The sequence below is a fragment of the Magallana gigas genome, chromosome 6 (assembly GCF_963853765.1).
Source record: "Magallana gigas chromosome 6, xbMagGiga1.1, whole genome shotgun sequence".
NCBI lineage: Eukaryota > Metazoa > Mollusca > Bivalvia > Ostreida > Ostreidae > Magallana > Magallana gigas.
In genome coordinates this window covers 17,233,017-17,246,109 of record NC_088858.1, presented here as the reverse complement: position 1 = coordinate 17,246,109, position 13,093 = coordinate 17,233,017, and the positions used below count along the sequence as shown (strand labels likewise).

The following is a 13,093-nucleotide window of genomic DNA, read 5'->3' as shown; positions in this document are numbered from 1 at the left end:
AAAAAAGTTATTAGAAAAAAACAGGAAATTTGTGGACGGAAAAGTGACAGACGGACGGACAGAAGGACGGACGGACAGAGTGATTACTATAGGGCACCCGCAAATCCTTGCGGGGCCCTAATAAACAACGAGAAATCAATGCCGAGTGGAAGAAAGTGAAATCGAAGCCAAAAGCAGACATTCTGAAATTTTATCATGATGTTTTAAAATTGGAGGAAGGGAATGATTAAATTTTTAACTGTATATATTGCAATTTTTATGCTGACAGTTACTTGAAATATTATTTTTCATATCACAGAATTGTGAATATATATACCTGTAAACTTGCACAGAATGTGTAAATGTTTCTTAAATGTAGTATTTTTATATATACTAGACTTTGACCCGTGCGTGCACGGGTTGACATTGCATATGATATAGGAGATTTACGAAATAGATACATCGATACACCGTATTGTTGACATTAACATAACCAAGCTTTAAGCCTATAATAATGCTTTTAATTTCACTACAATCTGCTTTGGTAGAATAATCTAACTGTGACTCCGGACAGACCTTGACCATAGTTAAAATGCCCCCCATATACCCGTATTGAAGCAAAAAATTGCAAACGCTCCGAAACGTGTCCGTGAAGTCAAAGTCAAAGTTTCTTTAAAATTGTAGAGAAATACTTGAAATTCAATATCCCAAAAGGAGGGTGTTGCTAAAACGCGGAACGGAAAACGGAACGGAAAGCGGAACGGAACGGAAAACATCATATCACGTTTATCGCTTTAAAAGGGTATAGACTGACCAGAAACGATTTACTTTGTATCATGTATTCATATCTAATGAATGATTATCAACATGTGGCTGTCTTATTGATATTCTTATAAGTGTCTATCAAATATACATGTAGCATTATATTCAATTGGCGTTAGTTGAGTACGAAATGTTTACGAGTTGTGAAATATTAACATGTTTAAACGAGTAAATTTGCTGTAACTTTTTACTTATTTTTCTTGTATGGTATTGCTGGCATAAGCGTAACGTAGGCACTTAGTAAAAGCGTTTCATGTGTTTTATGAGTATTTTTATATTTCAAATATGATGTATATATATACATATATATAGTTACATCAACACTGAATTTTGGGGGTTCTATACGATCTTAAATCATACAGGCGATACAGTATCATTAGGATGAAAAAAACCGTACGGCGACGACATTCAAAATAAAAATACATTAAAATACCTGGTACTTAGTGAAACTAGTATTTTTAGCTATGCAATTTTGTTTACGTTTGCATTACTTGGCAGTTGTTAATTCCTGCAGATATATACATATGATCCGAATAGAGAGCTCTATACGTTGCCTGGTTTGATTTTCCGATTACAAGTTGGGACTATAGCCTGTCGATCTCAAAATATTCATGCAGCACATTTGGATGGTTTTTAAAAAAATACACATACCTGTAAAAGATGCAATTGAAATTGATGAAACGAGAAATATCCATGAAAACTTCATTGACACATTATCATTTTTATCGGAAAAATTCACAGGATCAAAAACAGATTTCTTACGGAGATTTATAATGGGAAATGTTGACACCTTTTCTTCATTTGGAAGTCACTCAGAAGACCTTGCACAACTTTTCAACGTTATCATCCGGGTCTATTGAAATGCAAAACCCTGTAGACTTCTTTATTTATAGCCGTGTTTTGAAACCAGCTGATGAGCTAGAGAGGATCGACGTTTTAAAGAAGGAATGATGAGAATTGTTCATGCTTCTGAAAGGAAACGCTTGAACCCTTAGGTATAGACATATTAAGCAAAGTGGGAATCGAGGATATTTGGGGACAGAATTCAATATAGTGGTCAATGCGTGTACTGTTAATAATATTATTCTTGAATAAATAATTCAGTATTCCTAATTTTACAAAAAATGTTTTAAAAATGACATAAAGCATATGTGTTTAGCATGATTAACAAATCTATCAAGTAAATAACATTAGATAAGTTTTTCCGTTTTCCGTTCCGTTCCGCTTTCCGTTCCGTTTTCCGTTCCGCTTCTTAGCAACACCCCCAAATTCAATATCCCAAAATTTTACATTCGAATGACCCGTGATAAGAGGGCTATTCCCGTTTAAAGTCAGTGAGCAACGTCCGGTTTTGCTATAAATAGAAAATTCATGGCGTGACGTCACGTAACATCAGTTTTGAAATGGCGACTGTCAATGATGCGAGCGCTTCCTCGGCTTCCTCATCCGATTTGGACCTGAACATGTCATTTGAGGTATCATCGTTCGAAGAAGATCGGGATGAACATCTGCAGAACATGAGCCAGAAGCGACAGATTCGAACGAATCGGATGAGACAAGCAAGGATGATGTAGACGACCAGCGCCGAGAGAATACAGACTGGTAAGACATGTAGGCCTAATGAATACTATTTTGCATCCTTATTTTAATTTTGGTTAAATGATTGGCGTTATTTTATTTCAAAATATCTTTTTATAATAACATAATGCGAAAAAAAACCCTCAAAACTTAGAAATAAGGAAAACCCAGACTTGAAGCAAAAAGTTATTATAACGAAAATTAATGGGACACAAGCTGTGTAAAACATGGCCGACATATGTGATATTTCATTCTTAAAGGTACTATTATATTAATTTTACGTTGGTCGTTTATTTCATTAATAGCTTATTGATATAGCAATAAAATTTTAGGTGCAATTGTGGATCATGCACACCTATGCCTACTGCCTTGGAAAGTAGATGCTGCACAGAAGTTCAAAGAATTTCCGAGAAGATCAAGTCATACAGCAATGATCTCACATGCATAACAAGGCACCCTGGATTTTAGACTGTTTGTCTAGATGTCTATGTCCTGGAGTCTACCAGTATCGGTCCCAGTATAGAGACTTACAGACAGCATCAACGAGTAAGTTCATTTGACATTTTATTAACTTCTAATAAAGACATATACAAAAAGACTCATCATATAGTATTGTACTGAAATTTCTTACTTTTCAATGCATTGTTTTGACAGGAGAAACAGATATACAGCATATCGTCAACTAGCTCGTTGGTGTTGGGGCTTCCTTGGAAAGAATGTTTGAGTTCCCCTCCCATCTTGTGCAGTAGCAAAGATACGTGATATATTTAGCTCGGGACAGTACCAAGGATTCAAAGAACCAGAATGAGTAAGCATAATTTGGGTTGGAAGTAAAATAAATTTTTTTTAAACAATTTGACTTGCTATAGCAGGCCTCTCACTCCCATTTTTGGTACTGGGGCCGGGGCCAATGGATTTGGGAAAAAAGCGACGTTTTGAAAGAAATTGGGAATTTTTTTACCAGTTAAAATACAGATTATTTTAACAAAAAAAAAACATTAAATATAAACAGAATAAACTATACATGTTTACTGAAAGTTATCACTCTGATTTATTCAAGGTTATAATATTCAAGAGCTCAGCATGCCAACTTCTCTTTAATTTTAGAAGTTTAAACATTTGTCTTTGGTTGCTCTGAAGTGGTCTATTGCCCTAGTAAGTTGCATTTCAGTCAAAGACCCATTGGATTTAGACACAACCCTGATTATCTTATCCAAGCTCTGTTGCTTAAGACTGCTCCTCTGAGGTGTGCAAATTGTGTTCATTAAAGAGAACAATCTTTCCACACATGCTGTGGAACTTGGAATGAGACAAGACAGCAAAATCAGGTGGTACATGGCAGGATAAAAAGCACGTAAAATGTTGTCTCCCTGGAACTTTCCAAGTTAAAAATGTGGGTCTGCTAACTCTTCCTCAGAGGCTCTCTGTCTAAAGTAAAAAAAAAAGGGATGATTAAAAGGTTCACAACAATTTACCTTAAAATATTATTTGGTGTTTGAAAACTATAATAAATTTGATTTTTTAGCATCTGCCTGACCCCTCTTGCTTTTCGACTATACTCTTAATAGTTTTATTTTAAAAACAGTGAATTTTATAATTTATTTCATGGTTTGTTACTGAATTAAATTCATGTTAGTAAATTGATGTGTTAAATTTAAAAACAAAAAAAAGACATACATGTACACATTAGACTTGAACAACTGCAAAGTGAACTGTGTCTAGTGGTTGACAAATAGTCAAACAGTCCTGTTAATTTAGACTGATTCATATGGAAAATTGAAATCTATTTCAGTAGCACTGAAAGTCAAAAAATAAACAATTAAATAACATTCACTTGAACATTGAATTTTAAAGCAACATACAAAATTAACATCAACATCTGATGAATATATGAATAAAAAAGAAATTGGTTAGTAATAATTCAAACTGGTTAAAAAACAATAAACATATCTCATCAAAAACATCTGATGTTTAAAACGAGCAAATTCTTGCTTGAATGTTTCTTCTGAAAAGACAGGCTGGGAGACTGTTCTATGTCCCTTGAATACATCCTCCAGAGTATTACCATAATGTGAAGCTAAGCATTTTATTTCTTCTGTACAAGTAAGAAGAAGAGGGGGTATACTGTTTTACCCTTGTCTGTCTGTCGGTCTGTCCGTCCGTCTGTCCGTAACAAACATTTCTGTCGCATTTATCTCAGCAACTATTTATCGCAGATGCTTGAAATTTATACACAGTTTTTGTTAAGGCATGCCATATCGTGGGAGATATTTTTGTACCAATCGGACGTCAACTTCCTGGTAAATGACGACTTTGTTTATTTTTAGCAAAAATTTTCAAACAATTTTTTGTCAAAGAATTCTCAGCAACTGTTTATCGCAGATGCTTGAAATTTTTACACAGTATTTGAATAGGCATGCCATACCGTGGGATATTTTTTTGTACCAAACGGACGTCAACTTCCTGGTAAATGACGACTTTGCTTATTTTTTAACCAAAATTTTCGTCAAAGATTTCTCAGTAACTATTTATCGCAGATGCTTGAAATTTTAACACAATATTTGAATAGGCATGCTATACCGTGGGATATTTTTTTGTACCAAACGGACGTCAACTTCCTGGTAAATGACGACTTTGTTTATTTTTAGCAAAAATTTTCAAACAATTTTTTGTCAAAGAATTCTCAGCAACTGTTTATCGCAGATGCTTGAAATTTTTACACAGTATTTGTATAGGCATGCCATATCGTGGGATATATTTTTGTACCAATCAGACGTCAACTTCCTGTTAAAAGAAGACTTTGTTTATTTTTAGCAAAAATTTTCAAACAATTTTTTGTCAAAGATTTTTCAGCAACTGTTTATCGCAGATGCTTCAAATTATTACACAGTATTTGAATAGGCATGCTACAGTATATCGTGCGATGTATTTTTGTTCCAATCAGACGTCACTTCCTGTTAAATGACGACTTTGTTTATTTTTAGCCAAAATTTTCAAACAAATTCCGTCAAAGATTTCTCAGCAACTATTTATCGCAGATGCTTGAAATTTGTACACACTATTTGTTTTGGCATGCCATATGTTGGGATATATTTTTGTATCAATCGGACGTCAACTTCCTGTTAAATTATGACTGTTTATTTTTAGCCAAAATTTTCAAACAAATTTCCGTCAAAGATTGCTCTATTTTTTGAAACTGTTAATACTAATATGAGTACACAAACCAATTTCTATTCTTTAAATTTCATTTTAGTTCAAGTTATCTTTTAATGCATGAGGACATTTGCATCCTTATGTTAACAAACATGACTCGATCAAACAAAATACCACATGTCAAGCAGCCATTTAATATATAACATTTTGAATTATTGGTATACTGAGCCCGATTTTTTTTAAACAATGACCTTGAACTTCCTCAATTGACCTTGGGTCAAGGTCACGACACACCCTCAGGTAATAAGCAATCGATGTGAATTAAGAACTTCCAAGGTTTCTCCATAAGAAAGATATGGACCGGACACGAATTCTGCAAACAGATTACTTACTATGAAACACATTGATTTTAAATCTACTATTCTGTTCATCAAGAAAAAATATCAATGCTAAACTAAAGTTAATATTTACCAGTGTTTACACCACACATGACACTATAGCCATCAAACCCAAGAAAGATAGCTTTAGTGATGTCAAGTCCTTTGGCAGTCAAAATTGATTCAATGCCGGACATCAGGCTCTCTTCATAAGTGCATTGAAGTTTCAGTAGTCCCAAGAAATACTTCCCGAATGTGTCCACCATTTGGATCAATAAAACAAATAATGATAGCAAGTTGCTCCCTGTTAGCATCATCAGCTGATTCATCAGCTAGTAGGTATACCACCCAGCTTCCCTTATAGACTCTAAGAGCTCACTCTCAATGGAGAAGGAAAGGGATGCAACTATTTCTTGGACAAATGATGGTGATGTGTATGTGATGGTTGGGTGGTGGACTAGGTGGTCAGCCACATGTTTGTAATTAAGTTCATTTCCCAAAAACTCAATCATGTTACTCAGGTTGTCTGTAATTGCCCACCTTTTATAAAGCATATATATGGCGGTCTTAAAATGAGTTCCCAGCTATTCTAAATTTCTCTTCTTGTCTTCTTCTTTAAAGGCATCATTTTGTTGTTTCAGTTTTTGTAATATTGATGAGTTTTGATCAGCAGACTTACATGTACCAGACCCCATGTACACAGACTGTGCATGTTGATGGAGTTCTGACTTTTGGTGCCTCTCCAATTTCCGAGTTGGATGAGTTCCCAGGCTCTGAACTCCACCTGTTGCAAACGGACTAGATATGCCACTTTTAGACTCCCCAAATCTGAATTCACAATACTTGCAAAAGTAGGCCTCTTTGGCTGCACTGTGGTATAACCAAGGAAAACTTATTTCATGATTATATCTTTTTCTGCTGTCTATCTTGACTTTCTTTGTTGGTATCCAATCATCTGATTCTACCTCGGATTCTGTATCTGTTTCACCCTTCTCTGAATCATTAGTCTGAATTACCTCAGACTCTACATCTCCTTCACCTTGTTTACCCGGCTTCTGTGAATTTGAAGTCTCACATTCTACTTGTTCACATTCTAATTGTTTGTTTTGTAATTTCTGTTGCTTGAATAAAACGTCTATTTTCTTGCACTTTTCAGTTGTTGCCGAAGAAATCTTTTTTCTATAATACTTCGCATTGTGTGACATGATGTTCACAATAAACAAGTTGTACCTAGTTGATGTTCACTATAACAAGTTGTACCTAGTCTACTTTCGCTTTCACATATGAATGGTTCCCGCTAGTCCGGTACCAGTTTACAACGCGATCTTTTACGACTGTCGAAGATACGAATTCAACATTTTACGTGGGTTTTCTTTTTTTTTTAATTAAATAAATTTTAGGCAATCACGCATTGGGAAATTTCGCACTTAATTTTGGGAAAAAAGGTGCCTTTTTCACGTTGGGAACGGGGCCGAATATCGGCTCCAATTTAAGAGGAGCGAGAGGCCTTGTATAGTCTTTAAGGAAAAAAAATCATGATCATGTCGAAAACTTTTATAACGTGTAAAATATTAAATAGAAAATGGTACATTGTACAAATTTTATTGATATTAATAAAATATATAAAAGCATTAGCTACAAAAAAATTTTGCACCCAGGAACGGGACGTGGACCCTGCTTTCATGTTCCCATATAAAGAACTATTTTACAAGGAGAATTATTTACACTACAGATACAATATAGAACACAAATAAAACAAAAAGTTATTCACATGTATTATTTACGCACTGTATGTCACTATGATCAATTCACATCTCTTCTACACTAACGTTTCTCTTCTACACTGATGCCTCTTTCTTCCCAAATCTTGCTCTGAAACTGAGAACTCCTTCATCTTTTTCAGGATGCACAAAGTTACTGCACAAAGGCGGTGACTGAATTTCTGGCAAGCAGGAGACAGGTGGTTGACGGGCTGCTGAAGGCTGAACTTGACCTTCCACTGATGCGATTGTCTCACTCATCAAAGAAGTGACATACCCAGTAATAGAACCAGTAATTAAAACAATGCACATGAAAACCTCAACTTTTACTGGTGTATGCGTACTTGTGTTTATTCTGTAATGCTTTTTTGTTTCACAAATAATCTTGTACTGTATGTTCCCTTCCTTTGTAGCAGCTTGCACTCTTGATGTGTTCTCATTAAAATGGAGAGCAGCAACCATCAACCTCAAAAGAAAAAACAACAACATAAATTTATGACCATTAAATAATCATAAAAGCAGGTTATTTAACATTAAAATAATGTCATAAACATACCTGCAGTACATGCCATAGTAGGAGAAGGACACCATTTTAGGGGCAAAGTGGTTGACAGTACTATGGAATGCTTCTATCTGCTATGTCTGGTACAATGGGGAAAGCTTTGGGATGCCCCTTTTCATCTGTTTTGACAAGATGATGTTACTTATCTTCTCACTGGCTTTAGATCCTAATTTGTAAGGGGAACAAAATTAAATCAATTTAAATATACAGTCTTTACAAAGCTGGAAACACCAACATATGGACTTAAAAATTGTTACATGTAATAACAAAATCAAATTACATTGATATCGATTAGCAAGTGAATTTACCTGGCTTAATCCGCTTCTTCTTTCGCTCGTCACCTTCAAGCGTGTCATGGGCACAAGATGGAAATAGGTCGTTGTGGTCCTCATGCTTGTTGTGAATGTGGTTCTCAACAGATTCCCAATTTGCCCACATCAAGTCTCCATCTCCATCTGGCGTAGAGGCTGCAACCCAGTACAGGTGATTTGTCAGGCTTTTGGTCCACTTGGAGAGCTGTCCACAGGCACTCTGTCTGGATGCAGCCAGTACTTTTTTCTTTAGACCTACAATGAATAAATAGGATTAACTTTCATAACTTAGATTTTTTCAATCTTCAAATAATAAAGCCTGTCTATAAGGTGTCAAAGATGATTATAAATAATGAACATCCATCCATCAATCCATCTATCTTTCTTTCTTTAAGATAAACATACCTTTAGCAACATGCCACACTCAAGGTTGTTGTTGTGAAACCAATCAATTGCACGCTCCAGCCCTCTTTTCTCCATGCCCATGCTGTTCTTTACTTCATTACTCTACAAAATAATCACACAAATGTTGAAAAGAATATCATTTATTTTTTGTTTCACATAATAATATACATCACTAGTGAAATATATGAGGACAAGTACATGTCAAAAATGTTCATTTGCTTCAATTATGCAATACCTGAACTAGCTGAATGTCGATCACTATTCCTTCTTCAAGATCAGGTGAATCCGCTCGTCCATCTCCACCAATAACCAATGGATCCCCTCGGTCAACTGCCTGCCTGACATACATCTCCTGGTGTCTGTTTCATACCCCAGCAATGGCAGGGAACAGGATAGAAGCTTGATGGGAATAGAAAGTTCTCCTTGATATAGTTGCCACACCCATACACTGTAGAACACGAAGACCCTTGGCAGAAAGAGCTCCGGAGAACAGGATGCCGGCAGAATATGCTAGGTTTCCTGCTGTGATGTTTCTAAGGGAGGGCTGACTACTCCATTGCCAAGAAAACCCACAGAACTCACACTCTGCACCCACTCTGACCATGGTCCCAACTGTCTGTTGAACACTGGCTGTGGCACGTCTATGGCATCTCTTGCAGGTGTTGAACAGCTCCAACAGCTTAGACATGGATATAATGAACTTCCTTTCCTCCACTGGGTTGCAGGGCTCTTCATTGCTGAAACATTTGAAAGTTAACAAATTAAAAGGATTAAAAGATTGTTATTTTACAGCTGATAGGATTTGCTTCAACAATAAATACAATGATTTACAGAAAAGTTCAAAAACATCATTTCTTTTATCGATCATATAAATTCAAAATATGAACATGTCAATTCTTAATGATTGTAAAAGTAACTAACTTTATATCATGTATCTGAGAGTCTTCTGAGCTGGCGCTGGATGGTTCATACAGCGAAGCAGCTTCATCTGTCTGGTCTGTTGATTCTCCCTCACTTGACAGATCCACGACAGGAACTGGTGGGGGTAGTGGTGGCTGTGGGACAGGCAGGTCATCTCTGCCATTGAACTGGACACCAATGCTGCGCACTCGGGGTTGAAGATTAACTTGCGTCCTTGAAAATAAAATTCCCATTATCAATCTGCCTTTTTAACAATTCATATTTTTTATGCAAGAAATACACTCAAGAATGAACAGGTAGATTTTAAAACAAAGTGTTTTGTGTTTTGTTATTTATAACAAAATAGTGGGTCAGCAAAAATTGCACATAAGATAAATAATTTGACCAAATTCCTTCAAGTTAATAGTATTTACTTTTTTCTTTGATGAGTGCAGACACTTGAATCTTCACAGTCCGCGATTTAGGTGCTTTTGTCTGACAGGCCATAGATGTCCTAGTCACTTCCTAAAACAGAAATTTATATAAATACGTAACATGTCATAAAATGTTGAACCAGCCTTTTGAATTACCCGGTACCTGAAAAAAATAATCAAATTAAAAGTCCCCTTCATCAATACCTGAATTAGGGATTGCTGACTCTCTGTACACTCATGTGGGTCTTCTTCCTCTTCTTATAGGCTCTGTAGTATTTTAACACAGCAGCTCTACTAAGATCTAAAATATATAAATGCAAGTATTTTATTTCAAGTGCAATTAAACTATTGTTAAAAATAAATTCTTTCACAAAATGAAAAAAAAAAATACTTCAAAGTACCTTATTGTTTTTGCAATAACGTTCTAAAGTAATAATAGCACTTGTCAGATAAATAACATTTAACAAAATAAATGGGTAAATGGGTACACATCTGATGTATGCAATTTAATACTGGGCAGGTGTTTGAAACTGTTTATAGTCACCGTATGACTCTGTTCATGCATGGAATTTAACAATTGTGAAACTATAAAACGGATAATCTATACGAGGTTTTAGCTTGTTGCAGATACACATTTTTTACGCCAATCAAGAGCGATCGAAAATTACACATATTGTTTACATAATGAATACTAACATCGGTAAGAAAATCTTATTTTAAAAGTGATGCAATGTTATGTAGAGCAGGATATTTACCATGTTTTTAGCACGCTTGGCAAGGGCCTTTCCGTACAGGTGGGTTCTCATGCTGAGGAGAATGGAGAAATGCTTCGTTCAGTTGATCCCTCATTCGCTTTGGGTATATAGAGGGCACAGATCTCTTGATCAAACACTTATTCACGAGCAATCAAAGTCCTTCATGGAAGAAAACCGGACTTCGTACCAATCATCGTTGAAATGGTCGCTGCAAATCACCGTATACTGCGAAGGGCCCTTACTTTCGTTGATTATTAATAAGCGAAGCTTGATTGAGAAAAAATAAAAAAAATTTGGTAATCTTTAAGTACCAATGATGCTTAAAATATAGAAAACAAAAGACAATACTGTTCCAATTTCTCGGTATAAAAGCCCCGAAATTCGAGTCTATTATTTCAATATAGTAGTATTGATAATGTATGATAGTTTTTAACAAAAAATGTGATATTTAGATATAGACTTTATTTTTTTTTTTAATTTAATTCAAAACAATAAATAAATTAAACACATTCTTACTTTCTCTAGAAGAGTATTTTCTTTTAAAAATGACTGACTAACACTCCTTGAACCACTTTGGGATGGAACCTGTCTCCTGTTCTTCCCACGGGTTAAATTTGAAAGTTTAAATGACAAAACAAATTATATATAATATTTTATTTAATCAACTTATACAGCGAAATCGAATGTTATTGGTGCATTTCATTATCCCTATACATAATTATATTATTTTAATCCTTCTCGTGCTCCATACAATAACCTCGAGCTCTTAAATTCAACCAAACCCAACATCATAGCCCCTTTTTGATTGGATAGTTTGATTTCGTTGTTTCAATGTGTCTTCTATGTGCTAGTGTCGAAGAAATTTACATTAACTTTTGTTGATTTAGGAAAATAAAGGTAGGTTTAAGAAAAACAGTTAAGATTACCGAGCGAAAAGGCTGACTCGTGTTATAGAAAATAACTTTCTGAGGTATATAGGAATAAAAATCGTACAATTTAACTCAGTATAAACATAATGACTCATTTTCCTTACCAATGCACTCGACATCTTGCGGAAAGAAAACATTCTTATTCTTGCAGAAAAAACCGCGTAATGTAGCCCATGCGGGATATCTATATATAGCTCGTTTGCATTGGGTCATGAGAACCCGTTTGGGATATTCTATCCCATTTGGGCGATTGGTCCCAACCTGTTTAAACAAATGGTTAAAATGCTTGCATACAATGCTGCTTTCGTGAAAGGTGACAAAACAATCCTATCATATCATGTATCCTGCATCATATCCTGCAATTAACCTCTATCATATCCTATCCCATACCATCCAAATATAGGAATAAACGTGAAATAAAACAAAATTTGAGAAACAAATGATTCATCAAAACATAAAACTGATTTATTATTTACTAACTTATTAACATGTGCAACGGCGAAACTAAGTCGTACGCGGATTCGATTTTGGTCTATTTAAGATTTATGTATCATAAAGTGATAAATGACTTCCATGCACTTATTGAACTTTTGTTTAAACACATATTTGTAGCTCACCGAGACAAAGTCGGGGAAAGCTTACGTTATACCCCCGGCGTCGGCGTCCAGACCTGGTTGAGGTTTTTGATGCAGGTGCACTATATAAGTTATAACTTGTCCTATCTTCAGCAAACTTGCATGGATGATGCATCTTGACCTGCCTATGGACTTGAAAGACTTAGATTCTGAATCTGGGCCATGAATTTTAGATGCCAGAGGAGGTTAAGGATTTTGGAGGAGGTGTAAGTTTTTGAAGCAGGTCGGCTTTAATAGCCATTTCATAGATAAACCTTGCATGGATGGTGCGTCTTATAATACTTTGCTCTTGACAGGCTCGAATGCAGAATCTGAGCCATCGGTTTCGGATGCTTAATGAGGTAAAGGTTTAATGAGCTAGTTCAAGTTTTTAAAGCAAGAGCTCTCTGATGATATTATCTTAGTTATTACTTAATTGTCTTAACTCACCAAACTTGCATGGATAGTGCGTTTAATGATACTTTATATGAACTTGACCGGTTCGAATGCTGAA

The 13,093-nt window shown here is 35.4% G+C and overlaps 1 long non-coding RNA gene and 1 other non-coding gene across 2 annotated transcripts; both read right to left on the bottom strand.

The window, feature by feature from the left end:
- Window positions 1-7,688: 7,688 nt before the first annotated feature.
- On the bottom strand, window positions 7,689-10,101 carry LOC105322482 (uncharacterized). Its single transcript, XR_010714576.1, has 6 exons — window positions 9,869-10,101; window positions 9,389-9,684; window positions 8,948-8,965; window positions 8,540-8,797; window positions 8,226-8,397; window positions 7,689-8,135 (listed from the first exon to the last, which is right to left on the bottom strand). It is a non-coding gene; the product is annotated as an uncharacterized protein (transcript).
- A 179-nt stretch (window positions 10,102-10,280) lies between these two features.
- LOC105322481 (uncharacterized) lies at window positions 10,281-12,404 on the bottom strand. The gene is made up of 4 exons (XR_004601622.2): window positions 11,553-12,404; window positions 11,037-11,303; window positions 10,486-10,582; window positions 10,281-10,372 (listed from the first exon to the last, which is right to left on the bottom strand). It is a non-coding gene; the product is annotated as an uncharacterized lncRNA (long non-coding RNA).
- Window positions 12,405-13,093: the final 689 nt, after the last annotated feature.